Here is a 6000-nt window from a genome sequence, read left to right as displayed (position 1 = left end):
TGTCTTACTGCGTTGTATATGTTAATCTCCTATGTTAATGGGCTAGGACAGGGTTTGCGAACGGTTAACGGCCAGTTATGCTTCCCCCCTCGGAATTAGGCGTTTCGGTCTTGAGGTACGCTCGCTTCACATCCCACCCCCTCGTTAGAACAATCCTGGTGGTTAAGCCCAACATGGCGGCTCGAGGCCCCGCATTAAGCCCGCCCTTAGGTGGGGTCGGATGGACCATCCCAGAGGGAGGGCGGAGGTGAAAATAGTGTAGTGAATAGCGGTATGGTCATCGCGTACTTCTACTCATATTATTATTGTCGAAATATATGTGTACCCTCCCCCCTATTTTAAATTCTAGCCTATATTAATCGTAAGCTGTCACTGTGGAGGAGATAGTAGCAAAGAGGAATCAAGCACCCCTTCAAAAATGACCGAAATGGGTCCAACTGGCGAGTCATCATCCTGCCAGGCGCGTGAGCTGTACTAAGTCTCTCCACAAAAAGGGGGACGGTCTGAGCATGTCAAATAGACACATAGTGGGAAGCCTAAGAATTTGTTTAGTCGTGTCCGTCTCTTCGTGACCCCCTGGACCAGAGCACGCCAGGCACTCCTGTCTTCCACTGCCTCCCGCAGTTTGGTCAAACTCATGTTAGTAGCTTGGAGAACACTGTCCAACCATCTCGTCCTCTGTCGCCCCCTTCTCCTTGCGCCCTCCATCTTTCCCAACATCAGGGTCTTTTCCAGGGAGTCTTCTCTTCTCATGAGGTGGCCAAAGTACTGGAGCCTCAGCTTCAGGATCTGTCCTTCCAGTGAGCACTCGGGGCTGATTTCCTTAAGAATGGATCGGTTTGATCTTCTTGCAGTCCATGGGACTCTCAAGAGTCTCCTCCAGCACCAGAATTCAAAAGCATCAATTTTTCGGCCATCAGCCTTCTTTATGGTCCAGCTCTCACTTCCATACATCACTACTGGGAAAACCATAGATTTAACTATACGGACCTTTGTTGGCAAGGTGATGTCTCTACTTCTCAAGATGCTGTCTAGGTTTGCCATTGCCAAGAAGCAGGCGTCTTTTAATTTCGTGACTGCTGTCACCATCTGCAGTGATCATGGAAACCAAGAAAGTAAAATCTCTCACTGCCTCCATTTCTTCCCCTTCTATTTGCCAGGAGGTGATGGGACCAGTGGCCATGATCTTTGTTTTTTTGATGTTGAGCTTCAGACCATATTTTGCGCTCTCCTCTTTCACCCTCAATAAAAGGTTCTTTAATTCCTCCTCACTTTCTGCCATCAAGGTTGTGTCATCTGCATATCTGAGGTTGTTGATATTTCTTCCAGCAATCTTAATTCCGGCTTGGGATTCATCCAGTTCAGCCTTTCGCATGATGAATTCTGCATATAAGTTAAATAAGCAGGGAGACAATATGCAGCCTTGTCGTACTCCTTTCCCAATTTTGAACCAATCAGTTGTTCCATATCCAGTTCTAACTGTAGCTTCTTGTCCCACATAGAGATTTCTCAGGAGACAGATGAGGTGATCAGGCACTCCCATTTCTTTAAGAACTTGCCATAGTTTGCTGTGGTCGACACAGTCAAAGGCTTTTGCATAGTCAATGAAGCAGAAGTAGATGTCTTTCTGGAACTCTAGCTTTCTCCATAATCCAGCGCATGTTTGCAATTTGGTCTCTGGTTCCTCTGCCTCTTCTAAATCCAGCTTGCACTTCTAGGAGTCCTGAAGAGGACCTGCAATAAATGCCAAAGGGAAATGGATCCTCATGTGCAATGAATTGGGCCCTCTCCAGATTTGTGCTTTATTTACAAGTGAATTCTATGCCATTTCCTTGGTGCAGGCTGCATTCTTAACCATACATTTAAAGCAATGCTGATACCACTTTAAACTGGCATGGCATGGCATGGCATGGCATGGCATTTATTGATTGATTGAATTTATATACCGCTCTATACCTGGAGGTTTCAAGGCGGTTCACAGAACAATATCAACATATAAAACCACCAAAAAAAGAATGACATTTTAAAAGGGTATAGGATGTCAAATCAAATCAATCAAGGGCCTCATTAAAAAGGAATGTTTCTGCCTGGTGCCTAAAGGGATGTGGGTGGCGCTGTGGTCTAAACCACAGAGCCTAGGGCTTGACACCAGCTCCCTCGGCCAGTAAAGCAAGATGAGCACCACAACCCCAGAGTCATCCGTGACTGGACCTAATGGTCAGGGGTCCCTTTACCTAAAGGTGTATAATGAAGGCACCTGGCAAACTTCCCTGGGAAGAGCATTGTACATTCTTACATTCAAGCCATACATTTAAAGCAATGGTGATACCACTTTAAACAGGCATGGCTTACCCCCCAAATTTTGGGGGGAAATGTAATTTGTTCAGGGCGCTGAGAGTGGTTAGGGTACTCCTATTCCCCTCACAGTGCTACAGTTCCCATACATGGCTCTCTTTCTGGTTCGCCAGAAGCGGCTTAGTCATGCTGGCCACGTGACCCAGAAGCTGTACGCCAGCTCCCTCGGCCAATAAAGGAAATGAGCGCCGCAACCCCAGTCGTCCACGACTGGACCTAATGGTCAGGGGTCCCTTTACCTTTATACTTTTATATTGATCTGCTTTGTGCTACAAGTCTGCAAGCTGCACTGATGTTTTGCAGAGCAGTTACTTCCTTTTGCCTTTTTGTATGCTATCAGATAAATTTTGACAAAGAGATTAAAAAAATAATTTGCCTGTAAACTGTAATAATAATCCCTTTTACTTGCCTGGATGGGGGATGGAGAGGTGTGTCTTTGTTTGTGCAAAGGAACCTCTGACTTATGTGTATCTGCCATGTAGCTTACTGCACAAAGGCAAGGGCCACATCCATTGCTTGTCCACTTTTCATCTGGCCCCACCCACCTCTAACATGTGATCCCTGGCTGTTGCTAACAAGACAGAGCCAGCCCATCCATGAAGCAAGGTGAGGCAACCACCTTGGGTGGCAGGATCTACAGGGCGGCCAATGTGGCCTCCAAGGAATGTGTTGCCCGATGCTGCTGTTGCAGTGACAGCATGGCTGCCGTGGTCTCGGAGACCAGAACTGCTGGCAGCCACCTCCAATTCTGCCTCTTGGTGAATAGGAGATCCTGCTGGTCTCCTCTCACCCCTAGAGAGGAAATGGTGGGGGTTACCTCCTGGGGCCTGCATCCATCCGGTGCAATTCAGAGCGGGGCCCTTTTCTACCGTGCAACAGCCTTTGATTCCCACTTCTGTGATGATGTAGACATGCATTACCCGCCTTGTTCTTGATGTTGATCTTCATCATCATCACCACCACCATTTTATCTGTATGCTGCCTTTCCATAGTTAAAACAATACTCAAGGCGGCTTACAACATTACAAGATTTACATAAGTTCCAACATAACAAAAGTCATAAGCAATAAATAAAACACATCAAAAAGTACACAACCTGGTACCAAATAGTATGGGAAACAGCCATACTAGAAAAATTAACCAATAAACTGAAACTGTCACGGGGACAAATAGAAGAAGACACCTTCACCCCTGTATGGCTCCCCTTTATCACATACACAGCCCAACAAGACAATGACAAAAATCCACCAACAGCATACAAATCAATACAAATCAATATGGCTAACCTGATCCAAAACACCCACCCACCCCACTCACACACGAAAACAAAGACCACCACAGCCAACCACAAATGAACAACCACACCCTAGGCCAACCCCAACCTCTCTCACCACCAAAGGAACACAAGTGAACAGCAAAGAACCTGTACAAGCAACAATGACACCAAACCCTACATATAGTAAGTAAAATAGAAACATCGCCACCCGACCCCACCCATCTTTCCCTCCTCCATCTCTTTCCCTCTTTTCTTTCTAATGTCTCAACAAATGAAACTGATTTGTAAAAATGTTACATGGGGGGGGGAGAGACGAGAGAGAGACATTGCACAGGCCTTTGTAAATCAAGAAAATCTTTAATAATAATAATAATAATAATAATAATAATAATAATAATAACAACAACAACAACATAAAAAGTACACAACCAAATGGAAAAAAATTCCACATAAATCATAAAATCTAAAACTAAAAATACAACATTAATATCAATAACAATTTAAAATGACATAGATAAATCGTAAAACAATTTAAAAAGGGAGCCCTCTCTGTCAAACAGCAGCAGCAGCAGCAGTCCTTTATGGAGCCTGCCAGGCCCTGCCCCAAGCCAGGTGCAGAGTGGCAGGGCACTTCACTTTTCTTCACGTATCCCTTCTTCCTTTGTGGGGGAGGCACCATTTTTTGGTTTGCCTCAGGTGCCAACATGTATTGGGCTGACCATGGTCGCTGGCAGGATGTAGAACTGTCACCTCCATCCAATGCCACTCATTACGTATCACAATAAGGTTAATATGTCAGTGAAATTTCTCCCGTCGCTGCTTCTTCATACCTGGAAAGTTGTATCAGAATCCTGTTGTGCTCACCTTGAAGCTGTTAAAAGCACATAATTGTGGAATATAACAATAACAATAATCATTAATAATAGCATGCAACTGTAAAGTGCTCATGGTTACCCTGGAGTTTAAAAAGTGCTCTGTGCATTCTTTAGGGAGGCTTCAGTCTGCATAGTTTCTTTTGGGTTCTTGGTTCCAATACTTAAATCCCAACGTGAAAAGTTATCTGGAAGTCCTGCTCTGTGAGCCCTGAAGTCTCCAGTCTATGAGAATTTGAGTGGGGTTGTTATTATTTAAAAAACAGTATTTGTATTAAACATTTCAGAGTTACAAAACAAAGGCAGAGATAATGAACACTTAATGAGCTGTCTTGGGTATTGTTTTCTGCAGTGCAGCAGTTTATGGCAATGCATATCACAGGCTGCAGTCAACTGCGTTGCCAAGGCAGGACTTTGGGGCAGAGGGCCAGGGCCCCACTCAGCCCCATAGGGCTGTCTTACCATATTTTTAAGTAACTGAAGTACTTAAAACACTGACAACTAAATGAGGTGTCCCTGTAAGACCATTTTAAGTACATGGACTGATATACACTGTTAAAATCAATCAGGACCCCAAGAACTGTTATCGTATTCCCACTCTCAGATAAGGCCTGTGAATCCAGAGTCAGAAAATTACCTGTGCCATGTTATAGATAGACCAACTTCTTGGGGCTGCTGGGAGTTTAGCAGAACTTACTCCCAAGGAAGAACTGAAAAAATTGAATATGGAAAAAGGATGGGCAACATATAGAGAACTACTGGACTTCACAGACACAAACCTGAAGAAGATGGAAGAAGTTGGTAACCAGGTGACAGACTGGTTGCAATCATACCGTCAATTGAATGAAATAATTAAAGTTGATAATGTGGTTTTATAGAACAGACCTCAGAATTTGAGGAAGATTTGATAGATAATAATGAGAAGTTAATTTCTAAAATGTACAAGTTATTATTAGAATAGGAGACAAAGGATAACATGGTGAAAACAGCAATGATCAACTGGGCTAGAGATGTGGGCCACAATAGAGTTAGATTTGTGGGAAAAGCTGTGGGAAACAGGATTAAAATTCACAGTCTGCTATGCTCCTAAGGAAAATTATTGGCAAATGTTTTACAGATGGTACTTGATGTCAAATAAATTAGCAAAAATGTGTAAGTCACAATCAGGTAAATGTTGTAAGAGCAAAGCTATGGATGGAACTTTTTACCATATGTGGTGGACCTTCAGAGTAGTTAAAGAATAATGGTAAATGATATATAATGAATTAAAAAAAATATTTTGGAAGAGTTTTCCAAAGAGGCTAGAGGCCTTTCTGTTAGGAATAATGAGGTCTGAAGTACCAAGTAAACAAATAAATTTGTGTTTGCCACTACAGCATCGAGAATCCAATATCCACACAGATGGGGAGAGGAGATAGTTCAGTGGTACCTCGGGTTACAGACGATTCAGGTTACAGACACTTCAGGTTGCAGACTCCGCTAACCCAGAAATAGTAC

The 6000-nt window shown here is 43.5% G+C and overlaps 1 protein-coding gene across 1 annotated transcript in view; it reads left to right on the top strand.

Annotated features, from left to right (window-relative positions):
* Positions 1 to 5139: 5139 nt before the first annotated feature.
* The window catches only part of SNX8 (sorting nexin 8), a 37649-nt gene continuing 36788 nt past the window's right edge, over positions 5140 to 6000 (top strand). The window contains exon 1 of the mRNA XM_053364639.1: positions 5140 to 5312. The gene's annotated coding sequence lies outside the window, so the exon portion shown is untranslated. The remainder of the gene's footprint in view (positions 5313 to 6000) is intronic.

The sequence above is a fragment of the Podarcis raffonei genome, chromosome 14 (genome assembly GCF_027172205.1).
Source record: "Podarcis raffonei isolate rPodRaf1 chromosome 14, rPodRaf1.pri, whole genome shotgun sequence".
Taxonomy (NCBI): domain Eukaryota; kingdom Metazoa; phylum Chordata; class Lepidosauria; order Squamata; family Lacertidae; genus Podarcis; species Podarcis raffonei.
The sequence above is the reverse complement of the archived record's forward strand: the minus strand, read 5'-3'. Positions and strand labels throughout refer to the sequence as shown.